This window comes from Girardinichthys multiradiatus, chromosome 11 (genome assembly GCF_021462225.1).
Source record: "Girardinichthys multiradiatus isolate DD_20200921_A chromosome 11, DD_fGirMul_XY1, whole genome shotgun sequence".
Taxonomy (NCBI): domain Eukaryota; kingdom Metazoa; phylum Chordata; class Actinopteri; order Cyprinodontiformes; family Goodeidae; genus Girardinichthys; species Girardinichthys multiradiatus.
This window is the reverse complement of record NC_061804.1, coordinates 28,351,926-28,377,218: the sequence shown is the minus strand read 5'-3', so window position 1 is coordinate 28,377,218 and position 25,293 is coordinate 28,351,926. Positions and strand designations below refer to the sequence as shown.

At 39.1% G+C, this 25,293-nt stretch overlaps 1 protein-coding gene across 3 annotated transcripts in view; it reads right to left on the bottom strand.

Moving 5' to 3' along the window:
• Positions 1–25,293, bottom strand: part of flrt1a (fibronectin leucine rich transmembrane protein 1a) — an 89,903-nt gene that overhangs the window by 14,558 nt on the left and 50,052 nt on the right. For 2 of the 3 annotated variants that reach the window (XM_047378437.1, XM_047378436.1), the window contains exon 2: positions 12,508–12,765. The gene's annotated coding sequence lies outside the window, so the exon portion shown is untranslated. Of the gene's footprint in view, positions 1–1,426; positions 1,591–12,507; positions 12,766–25,293 lie in introns of those variants that run through there. The other variant, XR_007040178.1, reaches the window with a different exon arrangement.

Below are 25,293 nucleotides of genomic sequence, written 5' to 3'. Positions count from 1 at the left end.
TGTTGAAAAGGTCAGTTAAAGCAGGAGCAAGTTGCTTAGAACACAGCTTAAGAGCGCGTGGAGAAATGCCATCCGGTTCAGGTGCTTTCCTGGCTTTAGTCCTGGACAGAGCCCTATGGACATCCTCCTGAAGAACAGTGAAACCACTATCCTCACTGTCCAACAAGAAATCTACGGACTGCCTTTCTAAAGCCTCAAGCCGGCACTAAAAGTTGTTCAAGTTATTCGGCAGTGAGTTATCAAAAGAAACAATCTTCTCATTCCTAGATTTTCAGGAGGTAATATTGTTGAGACCCTGCCACATTATTTGTGGATTGTTGTTTGAAGAATCCCTCATTAATGTCTCCAGAGTCCACCAGCAACAAGACCCCCTGTGTCCGTGTTAGCGTTCTCATAGTTTTGTATAATGTAACTTAATTCATGTAGAACCACTGAGGAGTCTGCCCGAGGATAAATGTAGACTGCGCACATAAACATCACAGAAAACTCCAATGGAAGATAAAAAGGGCAACACTTCACAATGAGAGACTTAAAATTAGCTGTACACAATTTGTTAACTGTAACATTGTCCGTGCACTGAAGTTCATTCATAAGCAAACACGCAACTCCACCCTTTGTTTTTCCGGTGTGATCTTTCACTTGATCCAAACCATGAACAGAGAATCCTGGTGGCTCAAAAGCAGAATATGTATGTTATTGTGAAGTCACGTCTCTGTCAGGCAAAACATCATGTCCAGAGGTCAGTCTTTTAACTGACTTCTGGATCTGACCTCAAGTTTATTACTAAATGTCCCATTTGGAAATCTTTTCTTCAATCCGGCAAACCAAACACTTTGGAGTCATAAAAATGCAATTTCATATCTTCCTCTTAATGAAATGTGCCATAATTTGAATTTGTAGTGCTTTGCACTGCAACCAAATACGCCACATTTCCCAGCAACACTTTAATCCCTCCAAACAAGCAAGAACATTTTCCACCATAGAAAAGTGTAATAAGACACACATCAAACATCACACTTATTTATCACGAGTGCTAATACTGGCATCGACATAGCAGGGTTGGTGTGAGAACAGATCTTGCATTAGTGCATTAGTGTGACTAAATTCGTCTGCAACCATTTGGCACATAATAGCCTCAAAAACAACAAGTAGCTAAATAAACTCTCACCCCTCCCAGTCAGAAGCAACCAATCACAGCCAGGACGAATGTCCTAGTCCTAGTCGTGTCAATCATGCTCGTGAACGCGCTGCTCACATTCCTCCCCTGCACAGCTCATACATTAAGACTGCCGGTGTGCTATAGCTGTTCTGACAGAACTGTGCTGATGAGAGGAGGACCAAGTTTGTAGTCAAAGTTTGGGCAGGCCATGGTCAATGTAAAACATATCATTGATGTTTCGTCCCTACCAGTGAATGTGCCATTGTTGTTTATCCGCAGTCATCAGGGGCCCTGCTCACTCCTCTCCGCTGTGGGTAAGGAGCAGTGAAGAGAGGGCTGTAGCACATCAGAGAGCAAGGGGGAGGGACCTGTAAGGTGTGCTTCAAATTTTCAGGCTAAATCCACCATTTCCTCAGAACTCCCTACTGCAGCTTTAGTAGAGACACATATAACACATACAATAAAAATAAATATAAGTATGTAGTATGCCAATTAAATTAATTAACTAATAAATTTTTTGGAATACCTTCGATCACTAGGTGGTGGTTGGAGGTCTTCTGACCCAACCCTAGCTCCTATTCAGTCTGTTTTATCTTTTTAACCATTCAAACTCTAATTGTGTGGAACATGTTGTATTTGGTTATGTCAACAGCCTTTCAGAAAGGTAAACTAAAGACAAACATTCTCTGGGGGATATTCAAAGAGACTAATGTTTACAGTTAAGGATGCTAACAGCGCTAATTGCTTATATAAAGAGCTAAAGACTAAAGCTGGCAGTAAAATGTCAACTTCGTAGTTGTTTTGTCTTTGTTTATAAATATTAGAAAAGTTCAATTCAATTCAATTCAATTCAATTCAATTCAATTCAGTTTATTTATATAGCGCCAATTCACAACACATGTTGTCTCAAGACATTTCACAACAGTCAGGTACATACATTCCAATTAATACTAACAATTGAACAGTGCAGTCGAAGTTAGCTTTTTATTCAAATTGGATAAAAAGTTTTTCTATCTAAGGAAACCCAGCAGATTGCATCCAGTCAGTGACTTGCAGCATTCCCTCCTCCCGGATGAGGATGTAGAGACAGTGGACAGTCACTGGCGTTGACTTTGTAGCAATCCCTCATACTGAGCATGCATGTAGCGACAGTGGAGAGGAAAAACTCCCTTTTAACAGGAAGAAACCTCCGGCAGAACCAGGCTCAGTGTGAGCGGCCATCTGCCACGACCGACTGGGGGTTTGAGAGAACAGAGCAGAGACACAAAAAGAACACACAAGCACTGATCCAGAAGTACTTTCTATGGGAAGGAAAAGTAAATGTTAATGGATGTAGCTCCTTTAGTCGTTTCACGTAGAAAGAAAGAACAGATAAACTCTGAGCCAGTTTTCAAGGTTAGAGTCTGAAAGAGAGCACATATAATTAGTTGCAGTAAAAGCTTAGTCAATTTCCATGTCTAGGAGAGAGAAAGGGTTAAACACTAAAAGACAGGGCTATGTGGATCATCAGTAGAGGGTGAGCATTAAGTTGTTGCCAGCAGAAGCTCGGACGATTCCCCTCTCCAGAAAGGTATCACAGGTAGACACAGAGCCAGGCCAGGTGTAGCTTCTAGGAGTCCTGTTTCATAGAGACTCCTCTACTGGTCACAAAACTCCACTGGTGCATCTCTAGATAATATTGTGAAATCTTATGTAAAGAAGCAGTTTTCCAAAACAAATATCTGTCTTTATGCCTTTATGCTTATATACAAATTGAATGGTGTGTTTATAAGATACTGTGTCATCCTGCGTACTACTGTGAATAAGAGATGAGGCTAAGTTATTGTGGAAAAAGGAAAAATTAAAGCTGTTCAAATGCTTTTTTGCTTTTTTAAATGCTTTTGGTAATACATTTATATTCTAAGGCAGCCAAACAATATTTTCAAACATCCATATCATTAACTGGTCAACATCTGATCCACATAAAGAAAGAAATGTAACTTCAGGAAGAAATGTAATACACTTGGAGGCACAAACACAGTGCAAAGCGATGTCATTACTTTCTGAGAGGCAGATGTCACAATTTTTGCCCCATGATCAAAATGAAAAGACATGGCATGAGCAGAATGTCTTCCCAACATAACTACTGCGGCCTTTTCAAAAGGAAAATGTGTTAATTATCAGACTAAAATGTGGGATTAGCTTCCAGAACTGCAGGGCAAAAACAAAGAAATCCGGCATAATGTTGAATGTTATTTAAGACGTCTTTCTGACATTACATTTCCTCTAAATTAGCACCGCCAAATTTATTGGCACTTCCCGGTAAACATGTAAAAACAAATTCTAATAAAATAATATCTAATCACTGCAGCATAATTTCACTCACTCTCTCTTTCTCTCTCACACACACACACACAAACACATAAAATTGATCAAATTAATAAATAAAAAGTGCAACCATTTCAGTAGAGTTCAAAAAATCCACGGCTACTACTTGTAAAATAAATGTTCCTACAGCATTTTTGTATGCAGCAATAAACATGGATTATTAAACAGAAGTTTCTCAGTGTCGAGAAACTTTTATTTAATAATCCATGACATCCTGTTTCCCTGGGGTATATGACTTTACAAACAAGGCCCATTTGCCTTAGCCACTCTTCAATATGGGAAAGACAAACACATTCTAGAAGGGCAGATATTTGTGCAACTTTTAGAACTGTGACAAACAGAGCTGTAGGAATGGTGGTTAGGTTTAGGACACCACCACATTAAAATAATTAGTTTTATCATATTTTCTCTGAACAGTTGCACATGCTTTAAGCTTTTGTGATGGAAGTTTACAGTGATTTCTTCTATAGCTAAATAAAACAGAAAAAAAAGCTCACTGTTTGACAATTGCAGCTAAATTTTCTTCGTAAAATTATGCTGTTACAATACAGGATTAATTATAATTTTAAGGCGTTATACACATCATTACTTTAGGTGCCAATAAATGTGCTGCTTCTATTTGTATGTTTTTGGCTGGAGTTCCAGAAATCCAGTTTCTTGTCACCGCAAGTGAAATTTGGTCAGACCACAGGTAGAAATAAACAAGACAGACATCTGCCCTTTAGAGACGGATACATTGGGACATCGGTGGACAGCATGAGCTTGGTAGAGTACCTGTTAAATAAAGTTTAAAGGTGTCAAACTGTGACTGTGGTCATACCACAGGCTTTAATTAAGGCTTCTGGATTAAAGGGCTCTGTTTTCATTGTTGTTGCAACAGACCATAGAGGACACTGTTTCATCTCAAGAAGCGCTAGCTTCTAGATTTTAAGAAAATGTACTTCATGGTTTAAAATGGGGCATATAAAAGGCAAATTTATCTCCCCCATTCTTTAAGTCAAAGAGTCAGCCTGTGGTTGTCACGCTTCAGCAACAACTCTGATTGGATTTTTTTTTATTTGTGAGAGACACTGAGAGGGAGGCTGGTTGGTTTAATTGGTTAGATTTTAATTCAACCCTGACGAGTTGCAGGATAAACGCAAGGCGGTGGGAGACCCAGTCAAACAACAAGGCCTTTCCTTCATGGAGAAAATGAAGATAAGAAAAGAAAAAGAAGAGCATTTTTGCACACCTTTTTGTGTTAAAATGTATCTGGCAGGCATATTGGACTTTTATCATGTATAAATAACTGAACATGTCTCCAATAACAATATCTTAAGCCATTACATTAACATGAGGATATTGTGTAAAATATACATAACACAAAAATTCCGGCAGCATTTATGTAGACATTTCAATGTTTTGTACGGTGGCCAACAGGTGAAAACACAAGGCAAAAGTCTAAAGGTGCCACAAACGGAGAAAACGCGCTGCAAACACATGAATTATGCAAACTACATAATTTCCAAATAATGTTCTGACGAGCATTGTTATTCTGACAGGTATCAGTGGCCAGGTGTGTCACCAGAGAATCATGAAAGTATATTAGAAAGTCGTGCAGTAGTTGGAAAACACAGAAAAATCAGTATACAGTTCATTTGTTTTTGTTTGTTTTTTTACAGCAAAATGCTTTCTGATTGTTTTGTGACTGAAAGTAACGTTAAACGTTAATATGCAATCACTGGTTCATTTGGCTCAGACACAGAGAAAAAAAAACAAGTCACTGTTGCAGCTACTTATCATGGAAAACATGGAGGGAACCATTTAGAGAGGGGAATTATACAGGTCCTTCTCAAAATATTAGCATATTGTGATAAAGTTCATTATTTTCCATAATGTCATAATGAAAATTTAACATTCATATATTTTAGATTCATTGCACACTAACTGAAATATTTCAGGTCTTTTATTGTCTTAATACGGATGATTGTGGCATACAGCTCATGAAAACCCAAAATTCCTATCTCACAAAATTAGCATATTTCATCCGACCAAAAAAAGAAAAGTGTTTTTAATACAAAAAACATCAACCTTCAAATAATCATGTACAGTTATGCACTCAATACTTGGTCGGAAATCCTTTGGCAGAAATGACTGCTTCAATGCCGCGTGGCATGGAGGCAATCAGCCTGTGGCACTGCTGAGGTCTTATGGAGGCCCAGGATGCTTCAATAGCGGCCTTTAGCTCATCCAGAGTGTTGGGTCTTGAGTCTCTCAACGTTCTCTTCCCAATATCCCACAGATTCTCTATGGGGTTCAGGTCAGGAGAGTTGGCAGGCCAATTGAGCAGTGATACCATGGTCAGTAAACCATTTACCAGTGGTTTTGGCACTGTGAGCAGGTGCAAGGTCGTGCTGAAAAATGAAATCTTCATCTCCATAAAGCTTTTCAGCAGATGGAAGCATGAAGTGCTCCAAAATCTCCTGATAGCTAGCTGCATTGACCCTGGCCTTGATAAAACACAGTGGACCAACACCAGCAGCTGACACGGCAACCCAGACCATCACTGACTGTGGGTACTTGACACTGGACTTCTGGCATTTTGGCATTTCCTTCTCCCCAGTCTTCCTCCAGACTCTGGCACCTTGATTTCTGAATGACATGCAGAATTTGCTTTCATCCGAAAAAAGTACTTTGGACCACTGAGCAACAGTCCAGTGCTGCTTCTCTGTAGCCCAGGTCAGGCGCTTCTGCCGCTGTTTCTGGTTCAAAAGTGGCTTGACCTGGGGAATGCGGCACCTGTAGCCCATTTCCTGCACACGCCTGTGCACGGTGGCTCTGGATGTTTCTACTCCAGACTCAGTCCACTGCTTCCGCAGGTCCCCCAAGGTCTGGAATCGGCCCTTCTCCACAATCTTCCTCAGGGTCCGGTCACCTCTTCTCGTTGTGCAGCGTTGTCTGCCACACTTTTTCCTTCCCACAGACTTCCCACTGAGGTGCCTTGATACAGCACTCTGGGAACAGCCTATTCGTTCAGAAATTTATTTCTGTGTCTTACCCTCTTGCTTGAGGGTGTCAGTAGTGGCCTTCTGGACAGCAGTCAGGTCGGCAGTCTTACCCATGATTGGGGTTTTGAGTGATGAACCAGGCTGGGAGTTTTAAAGGCCTCAGGAATCTTTTGCAGGTGTTTAGAGTTAACTCGTTGATTCAGATGATTAGGTTCATAGCTCGTTTAGAGACCCTTTTAATGATATGCTAATTTTGTGAGATAGGAATTTTGGGTTTTCATGAGCTGTATGCCAAAATCATCCGTATTAAGACAATAAAAGACCTGAAATATTTCAGTTAGTGTGCAATGAATCTAAAATATATGAATGTTAAATTTGCATCATTACATTATGGAAAATAATGAACTTTATCACAATATGCTAATATTTTGAGAAGGACCTGTATTGCCATTAGAAAGGTCTTTGTTTGAAGAAACAAAATCTGACACAGTCTTCTGTTCACACTGCTTTGAATAACAATGGAAAGACTGTTTTTTTTAAATTAATGTTTCATTCTATAAATGTTTCCCAAAATATTTAGATTTTATACCTCATAAATATGATGAAACTGGCTCTTTAACCTAGGAATGGAGAATTGCATAAACTTTTGCTCATCTTAAGGATTATGAATACACATATTACAAAATTAGCATTTGTGGATCTTAGATGTGTTGCTGACTGAACTTGTTGGAAAACCTGAATCAATATGAACATGTTGGCTGCACTTGCCTTTAGTAAATAATTCTTTAGAAAACAACTAAAACAGTAGTAATTCAAGGTATATGAATTTGTTTTCGGGGCTGCACAGAGGCGCAGTTGGTAGCACTGTTGCTTTGCAGCAAGAACGCCCTGGGTTCCACTCCCGGCCAGGGGTCTTTCTGTATGGAGTTTGCATGTTCTCCCCGTGCATGTGTGGGTTCTCTCCAGGTACACCGGCTTCCTCCCACAGTCCAAAGACATGACTGTCAGGTTAATTGGTCTCTCTAAGTTGCCCTTAGGTGTGTGAATGATTGTGTGCTTGGTTGTTTGTTTATGTGTTGCCCTGCGATGGACTGGCATCCTGTCCAGAGTGTACCCCGCCTCCCGCCCATAGACTGCTAGAGATAGGCACCAGCTTCCCCGCGACCCACTATGGAAGAAACAATAGAAAATTACGGACTGACTGACTGAATTTGTTTTCAGCTTACTAGTGGTTATAAAGTGAGCAGAAGCAGTCACCATAGGGAACATAATTGCAGCACTGTGTGGCTTAAACATGGACAACTGTGGCGTAGAGATTAATTCAAGGGAGTTAAAATGTGATCAATTTAGTTTTTCACTGTGGACTTCCACATACTTTAATGTAATTGATCTTTAGTCAGAATGTCCAATTAAAGTCAAATCCACCTACTATAAAAATAGATCCACTCAATATGATAACTAGAAAGGAAAACACATTGGAGGCATATTACACACATTAAAGTCACCCCGATTCATTTCAGTGGTTTTGCTTAAACTCTAGGATTTCTGTGCTTTTGTGGCCAATATTAGATCAATTTCCTTTATGTGCTCTTAGGATAATGTGTTCATGCTATTTCCCAATTTAATTGATGCCTCTGCTTCTCAAAGACTTGTATTAGCTTTGCTTTCCAAGTTCAAAATTCAAATCTGGAACTCTAAACGTTCCACAAAGCAACACCCTCTAAACATCACACACAGCCGGCATGTCTGGGGTTCAACTTAGTCTGCAGGGGGTTTAAAAAAGGAAGTTCTGAGTTACACTTCAGAGACATTTATTCTTGTCCTTGCTCTCCCTTTTGTAAATGTCCCTACATGCCTATGGGACCTATGGGAACAATAAAGCAGCTGACTAAGACTCAGTTTCCTTTCGCCCCATCACTGAGTTCATAATCATGTGAGTTTTTGTCTGGGTTTGCCTGTCCTGTCAGCTGACATAAACATGAATTTTATATTTTGCATCTGCGTTTCAAGATGTTTTCATCCAGAGCCGTTTCCATCTGTGTTTCTGTCTCTTTGTCTTTGAGCAGCTTTTGTTAAGCTTCTTGGTGAAAGTGAAAAGGCTCAGTAACAATTCCTGAGATTGACACAAGTAATAAATGTTGGCAAAATGCCATCCAGTTAAAATCCACTTTGGCTAATAATGTATTTCTCAAAGGAAATTACAACAGCGAAGAAAAAAAGAAAATCACATTCATAAAGTAATTTTTGGTTAGATTGTTTTCTAGTTGTCTTTAAAATAAACTAGATTGCAGCGTGTATGTTTGAAAGTGACTTACAAAAGTCTTAACCTTTTTACATGTTTTCATGTTACCATCACAAATTTCATAGTTTTTTAATCCAGCAGTGTGTAATTTAATCTCAGTATAAACCCAGCTGTTCTTTGGAGATCTCAGAGGTTTGTTAGAGAATGCAATGGAGACCTGGGATTCCATTATTTCATGATTATTGATATTGTGTGATGTATGACTGAGTTATAAACCAAATGGTTGGGTTATCATAGTTCTTTGTTGTAGTTGAGTTCAGACATTCTCGAGAGACAAAGGGACTGGCCATCCTTCCTGTATAAGGAGAATGCAGTTACAAATGTCAGTTTGTGTTTCCTTAAATGTATATTGGTTTAACTTAGTTTAACAAGGTACATGTTTAGTGGAAGAAACATTTACTTCTTCCTGGCTTGTCTCCTCAGCAGAGTGGGGCAGCAAAGGGAGAAACATGCTCCAGGTGCTGATAAAAAGCTCTTGGAGCAAACTAATAAGATTAGAAGGGTAGTGCTAAGAGTTAAGCTAAATTTGATTTATTCTTTTTATTTACTTTTTATTTGTTTAATTGTGTTTAGTTGTAATGATTTGTATTTATGTAATGAGAGCATAAATCAAAAAAGCAGCCAAGTTCCCTGTGATATCTCTGGACAAGCTGTAGTGATCCACAGCTTAGGTCGGAAAATCTGTTGACAGGACAGCTATTATTGGTGAACTCCAAAATATCTGGACTTGAGAGAAAAGTAAAAAGAGTAAATCAATTGTTGATAAAAAGCCATAAGAAGTCCCATTTAAAACCAGCCACAAGGTATATGGGGCACAGCAAAGAGGTGGAAGAAAGTGCTCTAGTTACATGAGACCAACATACAATGTTTGGGGGGAACTAACACTACACATCACCCTAAAAAAACTTCATTCCCACTGTGACATCTGGTATTGGCAGGGACTAGAAAGTTGGACAGAGTTAGAAGATAGATGGCTTAACAGGTTAATACAGAGCAATCCTGTAAGAAAACTAGAGGCTTCAAAAGAGTTAAGGGGCAGAGGTTCGTCTTTGTGGCAGAATAACAAACCTAAACATGCATCCAGAACTAAAGTGGCCTTGTTCAGATCAAAGCATAAACACATGTAGTGACTTAGTCAAAGTCCAGACTTAAATCTGATTGAAAATTTGTGTCGAGACTTGAAAATGTAAATTCACAAACAACCGGAGCTTCAGTTATTTTCCAGGAAGAATGGGAATAATTTCAGTCTATAGATGTGCAAAGCAAGTCCCAAATAATGGCAGCTGTAATTCCAGCAAAAGCTGTTCTACAAAGTGGAACAATATTTCATGAGGGATGAATATACTGTATGCCTGGAAAAGAAATGTAAAAACATTATATCCTTTTCCATCCATTTCACAAATATGCACAAAATTATGTTGGTCAATCACATTCAGTCCAATTAAAAATCTTGAAGTGTGTGGTTGTAACATGTGGAACGGGAAAAAGTTCAAGGAATACTAATTCTTCTGCAAAAATTGTAACAACCATCTTGAAACCATATGAGTTTATTCTTTTTTGTAAGAGAAATCTCTGGAGAAATAGAACCAAAACCCTTAAAGCCCTGAAAACATCCTATGAGTCTACACTCAAATATGACTTTTCCGGATGTGTGGGGTTTCTTATGTATGAGACATCGGATGTGGGAGAGTTCTGGTCATAAGAAGACGCTGAGTGTAGAGTTTCTTTACACTGATTTTCTTAACAAAACACCTAAAATAAAATCATCATCACTTTCACTATAAAATCTGGTAATCATTTCCTAATTTAAGATGAATCAAACGATCCATTAAACTAACTTTATCTTAGATTTTAATGGCATATTTCATATTACATCATCTATTGTACATATTTAAAACTGAGAAACTGGAAATTTTCGTGTCCCAACGCAAAGCTCTTTTAAAAACCATTAAGTAGTTCTGTTCTTCTAATGGGGACTGGCTTTTAGAGAAACCTTTAGTGATTGCCCTCTATGGCTTCCTGCCCACAAGAAGAAAATGAGGGGGATAACCGTGCTTTATGGCTCAATTTTTAACTGTTGATAAGTGTTTGTTTTTAATGAGTGCATTTAGGTCAGATTTAATTACTGCCACAAATTGGGAAACAGCAAGATGATGCTCTGGTTTGGTTGGTGTTTGCTACAGCTTTCTGTTCTCGTTCATGTTAGGGATTATTTACAGTTTTTTCACTCAAATGATATGACTATGAGGGTGAAAGAAAACTTAGCCTCAATTTATGTATTTTATTTGTTTAAGTCTATCAAAAGAAAATATAATAACATAACATAATATAATACTTTTTGCATTTCTGTTATAATGTTTGTGTTAATCTTATAATACTGTCGAACCGGGGTTATTTTTACTCAAGGTTATCATACCATGAGAATTTTATACCAACTCATACTTGCATAATAGCCAACAATGAAAAGGGGCTTCATTCACAGAAAGAAAAATCCTTCCTGTTTCTGAATTCTAATCCAAGTCTTACACATTTTATAGAGGAATTTGTAAATGTTTTATTTTAGGCACTAGTGGCTTTTATTTTTCACAATTTTGGCAAGTAAGTAGAACGGAAATCAGGTGGAGAGAGGGGTGAGGGTCAGGATTAGTAAAGGTCAGCGCGCCAGGACTCCAACCTGCGACAGCCTGCTTCGAGCACTAAGGCCACCGAACATGGGTAGCACACTTAACCCCTGTGCCACCAGCGACGCGCCGCGCCCAGAGGAAGTATTTTGCTTCAGTTGCATAAAAACAACCTGGGAAACAAATACATTAAAAAAACATAAGACCGACAATACATCTTTCTGAGATGCCACCAGTAAGATCTCTCATGTGATAAATATTAGTGATGCGCCGATCAATCGTCCAATTTTCAATCAGCTCGATTTTCTATGACTGGTCATTTATGCAGGGAGGCTGCAGTATAATGTGAGTCACGGTGAGATATAAAAGATAACAAAAGCCCAATATACCAGTTGGACTCTTTGACATAATATCTTAAAACCTTTAACCTTATTTCAGAAATTCAGTTTCAAATGTATGAGGCATATGCTGCAGGCTGCTGGGCCGCTAACGGAAAAGGAGAGAGTGTGAGCCATCACAGCTGAGCTGGCCACGTGGTATGTACATTACAGCTGGACACAATTTTACATCTGGATTGAAAGGATGAATGGAATGATTTTAGTTTAACCACTAAAAGTGTTGGGCTGCACGGTGGTGCAGTTGGTAGCACTATTGCCTTGCAGCAAGAAGGTCCTGGGTTCAATTCCCAGCCTGGGGTCTTTCTGCAAGGAGTTTGCATGTTCTCCCTGTGCATGTGTGGGTTCTCACCAGGTATTCCAGCTTCCTCCCACAGTCCAAAGACATGCCTGTTAGGCTAATTGGTAACTCTAAATTGCCCTTAGGTGTATGAATGAGTGTGTGTGTGCATGGTTGTTTGTGTGTTGCCCTGTGATGGACTGGCAACCTGTCCAGGGTGTACCCTGCCTCTCGCCCATAGACTGCTGGAGATAGGCACCAGCTCCCCTGTGACCCACTATGGAATAAGCGGTAGAAAATGACTGACTGACTAAAAGCATTCTACCTGTTTTTTTATTTTATTTTTTATTTCTGTTTCTTAGAAATCAAAATAAAGAGAATAATCTTTACACTTACTTTTTGAAGTGGGGCTGACAGGGAAGGAGATGATGCCACACCATCTGCGCTATTCTTTCCAACACCACTCCTTCAGCATCTCCGAACGCTGTACTCTCAGGCTGCTGTTTACACAGTCCGTCAACTCAAAGGAAGCTGAGGCGAATGATGGCGTGTAGGAGTGTGTTCTCTCTTTTTTATAGGAGCCGCTCCTTCTATGTTTTCAGATTTTGGGCTCTGATGTAGATTAGTTGTCGCTTCTGACTCCAGATCAGCTCCCTGCGGGGAAAGAGTGAGACGTAAACATCACGAAGGATCACATGTGAATATCAGTGTCAATCAAGTGTCAACATGGCATATTTCTGATGAAACTGTAACAGGATTACAGGTCAATGCAACACTGTGCCCGTCTCATGTTGTTACTGTATGTCACATTCAGTCTCTCAGTTTATATTTTTATTACTCTTTTGTTCAGTGTTGGATAGAAATGATTATTGTAATTAAATCAGATGTGTGTTTGCAATAGAAGTAAATTCAGTTTAACAACAAAAAAATGCTTAAACCAGTTTTTTTTTCAATGTAAAAAAAAACAAAAGACAAACATAAAATAGTGATTATTAAAGGTATTGTTCAGAATATTTGAAGCTAAGTTCTGTTAAAAGGTTATAAGAAGTTAAGAACATGCAAACTGCTAATCTGAGAGGAGCCCGGACGAAACCAGGCTTCTACAGTCTCAAAACAACTTCAATATCAAAGACATCATAGCGATTTGCACTCAGATTTAATCTGATATAAAAGTAAAGCAGCATAAAAAGTAAATGCTGTTTTATTGGTTTCTACACTGCTTTACATTTATATGAGAAACCTATTGCATTCTGATAGGAAATGCTTTACATTCTCAGTACGTCTCACACAGAAAGATCGCTGGTGTAGTACTGCCTTCTACCTCTATTTCCTGTGTAAAAACCCATCCAATGGAAAAAATAATATGGCAGCTTAAAGATGACAAAAACTGCATTTGTATGAACAACTATGACGTTTTCTCAGCTTTGTTCTGGCCTCTCTCCAACAAGCTGTTAACTTTATCCTCCAAGATGAACTAATCTGGATTCAAACTAAAGAAGTTAACTAAGTGGGAAGTAAGAAGTTAACTGCTTATAACCTGTTAACAGAACCTCACTTAAAAACGACTGAACTATCCTTTTAAATTCAGTGATGTCAAAGTAATTTCTAAAAAAAAAAAAAAAAAAAGCTGATCACAGCTGTTCAGAGTGGTTTCAACACATCTTACCACAAAGCTGATTAAAAATAAATAATTAAATATCGGAACATGAAGTTTCTAAATCACAAAAGTAATATTTTTTTTCCCCGGAGGATGCTGTGAAACTTAACAAAGCAGCCCTGATCACTTCTGTCACCCTGCTTCTGCGTTGATTCTGACTGTGTCAATCTCAAAACTGAAGCTTTTATGGCACAAGACAGCATGCCATCTTCCTGTCAGTCAGAATGAATAACTCCACTTGTCCTGAAACCAAGCCTCGTCAGATCATTTGATTTAAGCTCAAATCCCCAAGAAGTAATGTTTTCCCTTCTTTCCTGAAAAATCCTCAATCAAATGGTGTCTATCAGGTTGCGTTTGCCTGTTATAAAGTGAAAATGTTCTAGGGTTTCTGTGGGAGGTTTTGACAAACGTTTTAGAAAATGTTACAGTCTCTTCAAGAAAACATTGAAGCAGTGCAGATGAGACTGGCATTATTTAAAAATACAGCAGATGGATTGCCTTTGATCAGTCAGATAACACTTCCTGATTCTAAGAAATTATTTGCTGGGCAGACAGCTTTCACTGATATTGGTAATAATTTGGAGTCTGGTGATAATCACAAAAGAACATGAGGCTGATAAATTCAGACCAAATGTTTTTATATGAAAAAACCTTGAGATGCACAAAGAAACTGGCTAGTGACAGGAATTTACCTGTTTTCTTCAGTATTCTTACTAGAGTAGAAACTCAAATTCTGGATCTCTATGCGATCACTAAATGCACCATACCAAGCTCTACCAGGTTGCAGTTACATGTCTTCTGTGCAGATCCTGCTACTGAGTAAAGAACACCTAAATGTAGCTGTTTTCAGCGGGATGTTTAAAATCAAGTCAGATTAAGTAAAGATACAGTACAGACCAAAAGTTTGGACACACCTTCTCATTCAAAGTATTTTCTTTATTTTCATGACTATGAATATTGTAGCTTCACACTGAAGGCATCAAAACTATGAATTAACACATGTGGAATTATATACTGAACAAAAAAGTGTGAAACAACTGAAAATATGTCTTATATTCTAGGTTCTTCAAAGTAGCCACCTTTTGCTTTGATTACTGCTCCACACACTCTTGGCATTCTGTTGATGAGCTTCAAGAGGTAGTCACCTGAAATGGTTTTCCAACTGTCTTGAAGGAGTTCCCAGAGATGCTTAGCACTTGTTGGCCCTTTTGCCTTCACTCTGCGGTCCAGCTCACCCCAAACCATCTCGATTGGGTTCAGGTCCGGTGACTGTGGAGGCCAGGTCATCTGGCGCAGCACCCCATCACTCTCCTTCTTGGTCAAATAGCCCTTACACAGCCTGGAGGTGTGTTTGGGGTCATTGTCCTGTTGAAAAATAAATGATGGTCCAACTAAACGCAAACCGGATGGAATAGCATGCCGCTGCAAGATGCTGTGGTAGCCATGCTGGTTCAGTATGCCTTCAATTTTGGATAAATCCCCAACAGTGTCACCAGCAAAGCAACCCCACACCATCACACCTCCTCCTCCATGCTTCACGGTGGGAACCAGGCATGTAGAGTCCATCCGTTCACCTCTTCTGCGCCGCACAAAGACACAGTGGTTGGAACCAAAGACCTCAAACTTGGACTCATCAGACCAAAGCACAGATTTCTACTGGTCTAATGTCCATTCCTTGTGTTCTTTGGCCTAAACAAGTCTCTTCTGCTTGTTGCCTGTCCTCAGCAGTGGTTTCCTAGCAGCTATTTTACCATGAAGGCCTGATTCACACAGTCTCCTCTTAACAGTTGTTCTAGAGATGTGTCTGTTGCTAGAACTCTGTGTGGCATTGACCTGTTCTCTAATCTGAGCTGCTGTTAACCTGCGATTTCTGAGGCTGGTGACTCGGATGAACTTATCGTCCGCAGTAGAGGTGACTCTTGGTCCTGTTCGGACTGACTGACCTTCATTTCTTAAAGTAATGATGGCCACTCGTTTTTCTTTACTTAGCTGCTTTTTTCTTGCCATAAAACAAATTCTAACAGTCTATTCAGTAGGACTATCAGCTGTGTACTGTATCCACCTCCTGCACAACACAACTGATGGTCCCAACCCCATTTATAAGGCTTGAAATCCCACTTATTAAACCTGACAGGGCACACCTGTGAAGTGAAAACCATTTCAGGTGACTACCTCTTGAAGCTCATCAACAGAATGCCAAGAGAGTGCAGAGCAGTAATCAAAGCAAAAGGTGGCTACTTTGAAGAACCTAGAATATAAGACATATTTTCAGTTGTTTCACACTTTTTTGTTCAGTATATAATTCCACATGTGTTAATTCATAGTTTTGGTCTGTACTGTATGTAAAAATATATTTCAAATAAACTATCTTCTACAACATGTCAAGACATATCTGAGGTTCTTTCAGGCTGTTAGAGTGTGCAAGATGTAAAGTAGATAACAGGAAGGCTGGACAGAGAACAGTGACTCTACTCTGTTTTATGCATTTGAGCTTTCAGCCTCTGTTCTTGGACATACTGGACTGTGAAATGTTGGCAGGATTTTGGAAATCTCAGAGTGAAGTTAAGGATCTTCACAGGAGACTTAGCCAAGCTAACCATGCTAATAAAGACGTTAAAGTTAGTTTAAATGTCAACTCTGTCTTCATTTTGGGTGTTTTAAAATAGCAAAATCCTATTGTACAGCTCCATTACATCTCCTTATGGCAGGGAGGCTAAACCAAAAAAATGTATCTAGTCTTCTTGCATATCCTCTTGCATATCCTCTGCTAAAATTTGTATCAGCGGGTCAAAGATTAACAAAACATGGATCTTTGCTGTGTCTGTTAATTTGTCCTATGTCTTGTTAAAATTGTCTGAATAATTTTGCAAGACAATTTTCTGTGCATTCAGACAAGATGTTTTCCTATCTTAATTTATCTTTAGAAAAAATATATTTTAGAACTTGATGGTGAAAAACGACAACACTTGATGTGGCTTAAAGATTGTTTTCCCAGGTTTCCAGCCTAACAGCTATAATCTTGTCATCTATATGCAGTGTACACAGCAGTATAGTACAAATCACATTAGACATTGGTGCATCTTAATACCATAAATGCCTGAAAAGAGCACTACCTCCCTAAAAATGTATCAAGAGCTGGAAGCATGGGATTTATTAAAGGATGTCAGGTAGTATATCAAAATATGGCCTTTTCCTTGTTAACAGTACTGTCAGCTACAGGGGATTTAGGTGTCCCTTAAGAACTGTGAGGCCAAAGCTAATCTTAAAGTATTTCCAGATTTAAATATATTATCAGTCAGGAGATAAGTGGCATTTTTTGGAAAGTGTGCCTTGTATTTGTGTGCAGACCATCTAACTTCGTAGAACCTTCAGTTAAAATGCAAGTCTTTTGGGGTCTTTCTCTACCAGCTTTGCACATCTAGCATGGGAATCCTTCCCTATTCCTGTTTGCAAAATAGCTCAAATTTAGTCAGATTCGGTTGAAAGCTTCTGTGAACAGCAATTTTCAAGTCTTACCACAGATTGTCAGTTGGATTTAGGTTTGGACTTTGATTAGGCCATTCTAGCACATGAATATGCTTTGATCTAAACCAGTGGTTTTCAATTCTGGTCCTTAGGACCCACTGTCCTTCATGTTTTAGATGTGTCCCTGCTCCAGCACACCTGAATCAAATGATTGCAGCCATGAAGTGCTGCAAAGGCCTGTTAATCACCCATTTATTTAAGTCAGGTGTGTGAGGGCAGGGGAACACCTAAAACATGCAGGACAGTGGGTCCTGAGGACCAGGATTGAAAACCACTCATCTAAACCATTTTATTGTAGCCCTTGTAGTTGTTTTGTTCTTTCTAGTCTTGCAATAACCCCAAATTTAGTAAGTGAATGACTAAAGGTCACACCGTCAACAGATTCTCCAAGTTCTCTGCAGCTCCCCCAGAGTTACCACAGGCCTCATGGCTGCTTCGCTGACTATTGCTTTCCACGCCCAACCTGTCAGTTTAGTCAGATGGCCCTCTCTTGGTGGGTTTGCCATATATTGGTGTATCACATAAAATCCCAATAAAATACAGAAATGTTAGAGGTTGTAAAGTGACCAATGTGAAAAAGTCTGAGGTGCATGAATACTTTTGCGAAGCACTGTAGCTACTAGCTTCACAGGTCCTGCTGCTGACATTAACATACAGGCCTTCCTGATGTCCTATTTAAACCATGTACCACGTTTGTTTCATGTCTCCGCAACTGTGTCACGCTCACCCAGGGAGCTGTACCGCACAGTTGAAAAACCTTTGAAGCAGATAAATACTTTACACAGATGTTAGGTGCAAATCAAAACCTGCATTCAGTGTAGGAAAAATAATGTTGTCACTGAAGCTGGAGCTGCAACAAAGGCAACACCTTCCAGATCTCTGCATCCTGGGCAGACGGTGCATTTCAGCTATGATTTCATGCCAGTACATCATGAGTTATATGGATGGGCTGTGATTAAAGAATTTTCAATGTGACAGAGCGGCATACTGTGTGGAGTCAGGCTTACATACAGGGGGAGAAAGAAAAGCTTTATCAGTGATGAGCGTATACAGGTCCTTCTCAAAAAATTAGCATATTGTGATAAAGTTCATTATTTTCTATAATGTAATGATGAAAATTTAACATTCATATATTTTAGATTCATTGCACACTAACTGAAATATTTCAGGTCTTTTATTGTCTTAATACAGATGATTTTGGCATACAGCTCATGAAAACCCAAAATTCCTATCTCACAAAATTAGCATATTTCATCCAACCAATAAAAGATTAAAGTGTTTTTAATACAAAAAACGTCAACCTTCAAATAATCATGTACAATTATGCACTCAATACTTGGTCGGGAATCCTTTTGCAGAAATGACTGCTTCAATGCGGCGTGGCATGGAGGCAATCAGCCTGTGGCACTGCTGAGGTCTTATGGAGGCCCAGGATGCTTCGATAGCGGCCTTTAGCTCATCCAGAGTGTTGGGTCTTGAGTCTCTCAACGTTCTCTTCACAATATCCCACAGATTCTCTATGGGGTTCAGGTCAGGAGAGTTGGCAGGCCAATTGAGCACAGTGATACCATGGTCAGTAAACCATTTACCAGTGGTTTTGGCACTGTGAGCAGATGCCAGGTCGTGCTGAAAAATGAAATCTTCATCTCCATAAAGCTTTTCAGCAGATGGAAGCATGAAGTGCTCCAAAATCTCCTGATAGCTAGCTGCATTGACCCTGCCCTTGATAAAACACAGTGGACCAACACCAGCAGCTGACACGGCACCCCAGACCATCACTGACTGTGGGTACTTGACACTGGACTTCTGGCATTTTGGCATTTTCTTCTCCCCAGTCTTCCTCCAGACTCTGGCACATTGATTTCTGAATGACATGCAGAATTTGCTTTCATCCGAAAAAAGTACTTTGGACCACTGAGCAACAGTCCAGTGCTGCTTCTCTGTAGCCCAGGTCTGGGGAATGCGGCACCTGTAGCCCATTTCCTGCACACGCCTGTGCACGGTGGCTCTGGATGTTTCTACTCCATACTCCGTCCACTGCTTCCACAGGTCCCCCAAGGTCTGGAATCGGCCCTTCTCCATAATCTTCCTCAGGGTCCGGTCACCTCTTCTCGTTGTGCAGCGTTTTCTGCCACACTTTTTCCTTCCCACAGACTTCCCACTGAGGTGCCTTGATACAGCACTCTGGGAACAGCCTATTCGTTCAGAAATTTATTTCTGTGTCTTACCCTCTTGCTTGAGGGTGTCAATAGTGGCCTTCTGGACAGCAGTCAGGTCGGCAGTCTTACCCATGATTGGGGTTTTGAGTGATGAACCAGGCTGGGAGTTTTAAAGGCCTCAGGAATCTTTTGCAGGTGTTTAGAGTTAACTCGTTGATTCAGAGGATTAGGTTCATAGCTCATTTAGAGACCCTTTTAATGATATGCTAATTTTGTGAGATAGGAATTTTGGGTTTTCATGAGCTGTATGCCAAAATCATCTGTATTAAGACAATAAAAGACCTGAAATATTTCAGTTAGTGTGCAATGAATCTAAAATATATGAATGTTAAATTTTCATCATGACATTATAGAAAATAATTAACTTTATCACAATATGCTAATTTTTTGAGAAGGACCTGTATTTAACTTAAACAGCGCATGATCTGCAAGGACAACAACTGTTCAGTCATCATAACAACAAAGAAATCTGATGTAATTCACATGAGGAGAAAGCAGCAGTAGAGACTTTTAATTAGAACAAACAGTGCTGTTCAGTTTATATAATTTCTGTTTTCAGGATTTAAATAAATAATAAGGTTTTTTTTTCATTATTTAAAAGCCACATAGTGAGAGACTTTTAAGAAACAGCGCTGCAATTAATCCAAAAGAGTTTATATCATCCTCTCTAAGGATGTCTGACATGGCCAGACCATCTTCTCTCTCTACTCAAAACCCTTTGGCTTTGTCACCATGTCCCATAATTCCTCTCATCATTGCTATGACACATAACTGACCTTTTGATACCCAGCTCTGACACACAAGTTGGGTTGCATATCTTCAATTTTCAAACTGAAATCTCCAATTGGACTCCTGCCAAACACCTCTCTGATTGACCTTGACAAGACAGAGCGGCTGTTCTCCCCTCAGAAATCCTGCCCTTAACAAGAGCCGTCAATCAAGGCGACACGTGCGCACTCTCTCCTTCCCTGAGCCACGTTCAGGTTGATCTCAGACAACCAGCTGCTGCTCCTGCTGCTATTGCTGATCTGCTGCGTGTAAAATCTGCTGACTCAGGTCCACAAATACTCTTTGTCTCCCATCTGGAATGCCGCATCACCGATGTGGCTGAGCAACCTGAAATAACTGCAACACAACAGCTGAGATCAGCTTAAACATACACATTTTTTACATGTTTTCCAAAGCTGGTAAAAAGGGTGATCTAATTTGAAGTTTGGGCTGCTGGGAGGGACACCTTTCTCACCTTTTGACCGTTTATCTTGGTTTTAGTCACTCAGGTCTCCAAAACTGGGCAAATAAAGCAAATATAATGTTAAACATATTTGGCACTATTCCTCAGAGAACTAAGTTACATGAGAAAGTTAATACTAGATACCCATGGCGTTTTATACATCATTAGTGGAAGGTTAATTGCTATTAAAATACAGAATTTAGCATAGCTATAACTATTTCTGTTGGATTTAGACACAAGAAATGACATGTATGGAATATAGCTATCTTCATTCTTAAAGGGCAAATTCACTATTTCTTAAAGCCAGAAAGCCTAATAATCTTGAAAGTATGACAGAAAAATAAATCATAGTCGGCCTTTCAATTACTTTTTAAAGCAGATAAGTCAATTTCAAACACAATTTTCTGACACAAAAGACCATTCAGAGGCATACCTTATTAAAATTGAATAATCATTACCATTTATTTCTGATGATGTAGTGTACATAACAGCACAGCAAAGGTGCTAATTCTATTAACCAGAAAATTATTTGTTTTCTCAAGAAAAGGCCTCTCTAAAAGTGAATGAATGTTGCTGTTACTTTGAGAATTTTTGGTCAGAACCAAGGCAGAAACTACCTCTACCTTAATAATATAAATTTGTCATTATTAAAGTAGATGTGAAAAGGTTTATTTCTGTCAAAAATGTATAAAGCATGTAACACTTTCCTTCCGCTTCACAATTATGCACGTTGTTTTGGTCTATCCCATAAAATCCCATGAAATATATTAATGTTTGTCGTCATGAAGTGACAAAATATGAAAAAGCTGTAGGGGCATGAATAGTTTTATAGGGCACCGTAAGAGCTGCTTATGTTCAGCTCTGTATTTCTGTTGCATCCCTGTTGTAATATCCATGTGGATATAACTACAAGATTCAAATGAGCACATCGTTGTATTACAAATGGCTTCTACCTAACAGTGGTTCACTATGCATAGACAACTAAGGTGCAGGACCTGAAGCTGAAGTGAACTGACACTCTCACACACACTGCTCTCACACAGACAGATACCCAGCAATGTGATCAGACTTTAAACACAGCTGCACATTATGTGTATTCACTGACAGGCAGGTGGTGGAGAGCCGTGTCGCCGGGGACGACAAAGATGACACAAAACGAGCTGTGGCAGATCATCTCATACAAACAGTTGGCTCAGACCTTGAAGTTGTCCTCACTCCTTACCAGTTATTACGTGCTTTTCCTGCATGAACCGTCTCACTGACATCTGAGAGAGCGTTCTCTCTTTCCTTGTTAACTAAGGACTGCCTCAGACCTAATAAGAAAGCTTTTACACGCTTAATTAGGAGACACTGTAATGCGGTGTGTAATGCTCAATTTACTCTATATGATTCTCCTTCTTGTCCTCTTTAATTTCATTCTGAATCAATCTATCAGACTCTTTTTTTCCCTCTCCATTAAGCAGACTTTTCCACATTAAAGGCCCACAATGACTGTCCAGTTTGCTCGTGCCGACTCCATTTTGAGCCTTTATAATGGCAGCCCTCACCACTGCACCCTCTTTTCTCCCATTTCTTTTAATTCTTAGTCTTGTTGTTAATGCAAAGCAGACGAGGCAACAGAAAAGGAGAAAAACGTATGAAGGAAGAAATGAGATGGAATTAACACCAAAACACAGCACGCAGGTGGCCACAAGGACCAGCCGATTGAGTTAATGTAAACATGGAGGAAATATAGAGTGGAGAGGAAAACAAAAGCTGTTAAAATAGAGTGTGAAGCGAAAGTGGATGGGTAAACAGACCAATCACACTTTAAGGGCAAGGAGGAAACAGGAGGCAGAACGGAGGACGCAAGAAGAAGGAAGTAAAGTGGAAAGACACTCGGGAGAGGTTAGCAGACTGAGGTTGGCAGTTTAAAGGTCTGCACGTTTGGCCATTAATTAAAAGTTGTCCCCTGATGAATTTCACTGCACTGAATTGTTTCCCTTACCATAAAAACCTGCACGCATCCCGAAGGGATGGAGCCAGGTCACTAAATCTGCCATCCATGTTTTTCATGCTCTCTGCCTTTGACAGTAATGAGCCAAGCCAGTATGGTTGGCTCTTCAGCAGCTGATTAGAAGCAGTTTCCACTAATACATGGATTAACTTCGACATTTCGCAGGGAGACCTTAAAGTTTAACAACACTGGTGAATATCATTTTATTTTCAGTATTTATTTTAACTAGAAGTTGTGTCTCAGTTTTTTTAAGTGGATGGTGTTTCAACACAAATAGCCTACTTCCTTTCTTTAAAAACAGCTACATTTTGTATCATGTTTCACCAATTAAGATATTTGACTAGTGTTTTTTCAACATGTTACCATGACGACTCTACTTCCTATGCCTATGATCACACCATAACCAATGCCCCAAACTGACACAACATTTGTAGAATGTATGTTCACACTAAAAGATTATACCATGCTATCAAGATGCTACCATTGCAATATTACCACATCTTATCTGGTTTATTTTTGACTGTCACATTCTGTCCAATCTCCCAATATACGTTGGAGATTTCCGAGCATCCACCATCACTTTCAGCATAGCTGAAAAACATTATCAAGATTTTCTGTCTTTGGACAGAGAAACGGCCTGGTGAATGGAATTGGCTTTCTTTACCAGCCGATCAGAAAAAAATCAGATGTTTTGCTGGTAAGTGAATGCACCATAGCTATGTGATATAATGTCACGCTAACAACAATCTTCAGTGTGAAGATTTGGGCAGATTTAAGCATTTTCAGTACCAGTGAGGTGTTAAGATGCTTCTACCATTGAAACTTCATTTTTTTGTTGAGCCAATATTAGTAGTTCATTCAGGCTGAATCTTTTAAACAGAGAACAAGACTAGCAGATAACAGGTTGAAGGTATAAAAAAAAAAGTTATTCTGTTTTTTTTTTTTTTCAAGCCGTGTCTGTCATGACATATGCAGGATATGGAAATGTTGACAGCCCTTTGGGAATCTCAGCGTTAAGATGAGGTTCTACATTCTCCTGGGAGTACAAGACTGTTGGTGACACTTCTTAATGCTAACTGCACTGTTTTTTGCTAATCACAGATATAAGGGGCTTAAACAGCCTAAAATAACAACAGAATTCCATTTAATAAAAGTAAGACCCTGTTTAATACCATCTCCTTTCTAACAAATGTGGTATAATATCATCTCTGTTCCTAATATAAGTAGGATATGATTACGTTTAAAAAAATACTATGAATACTATTAACTGTAGTTTGTTCAAGGGTAACAGAATCATCTCATAACAGTAAGAGCTCAGTCACAAAAACCTGATTGGAGATCATCAGTTTAAAGTGAATAATCAAGACATCAGCTATAATAATCAGGTTTTTACCGGCATGAGTGGGTGAAGGTGAAAAAAGTTTTTCTAGAGAACATTGCTCAACCCTTCTTTATTTCTCATCCAGTAGGCCTGACCCTCATGAGAGAAAATCTTCTGGTTTTGCATCCAAAAGGTACCTGAAGAACTGCCGTGCATCGCATGATATATATAGAGATAATGTGAATTCATCTTTGCAGCCCAGTCTCATTAAATATGAGAATGGCACAGTTGAAGCAGCCAGGCAGCCAACAGCGCTGGCTGCAATAACTTCTGCCAATAACCACGGGCACAATGGGTTAATAGCCTATGCATGAAGCCAGCATGGCTTGGTGATCACTCCCATTTCTGCCACCATGATTTCCTAAGCTCCACCTAAGACTGTAATCGTCTTAAGCCACAATAATAAACAACCATAAACTATAAAAATTTTGTGCCCACTCAAAACCCCTCACAACCAAACTTCACAACCTGTGGCAGGGGCACACTGCATTTATAATAAACCCTTTGAAAACCCAATATCTTGCCAAGAGACCATCCGAGTCTAGGATTTAAATGACATATGCTGGTCAATGATGACACCAAGATTTGATATATTGTTACTATACAGCATGGAAATGTGCTTATTTATGTAATAAATAATATCTACCAGGGGGAGGCCTTAATAGTTATTTTGGTTTGATCATGGGTTAGAATAAGTCATATTTCATAAGACTCAACTGGCCCAAATTAGGATGAGCAAAAGAATAGGACGATATAGGGTGAAAAAATAGGGTTTTTTTAGAAAATAAAATACACTTAAATTGAATTATACATAACATTTTAGCATTCTGACTATTTCTGACATTATTTATTAAATTAAATAACTACAAAGAAGAATAAACTGAAATGAAATAGTTAGGTGCATGGGTACAAAATTATTGATATTTCATTATTTAAATATTCTTTTTAGCTATAGATGTTGTAGTTTTAGAAGAAGAAGAAGCAAACATTGTATTTGTGTTCCTTTAGGATACATTGTAAGCTTTATTTACTTTTACTCATATTTTACCTATTTTCTCCAAAACCAAAATAAAACAATTCTAATTTGCAATATTTTACTGTCATTATTTCTACAGTTTTGTCATATGAATCTTTAAAGTTACTGTAAGTACCTGAAAGCCTGTAGCGCATTAG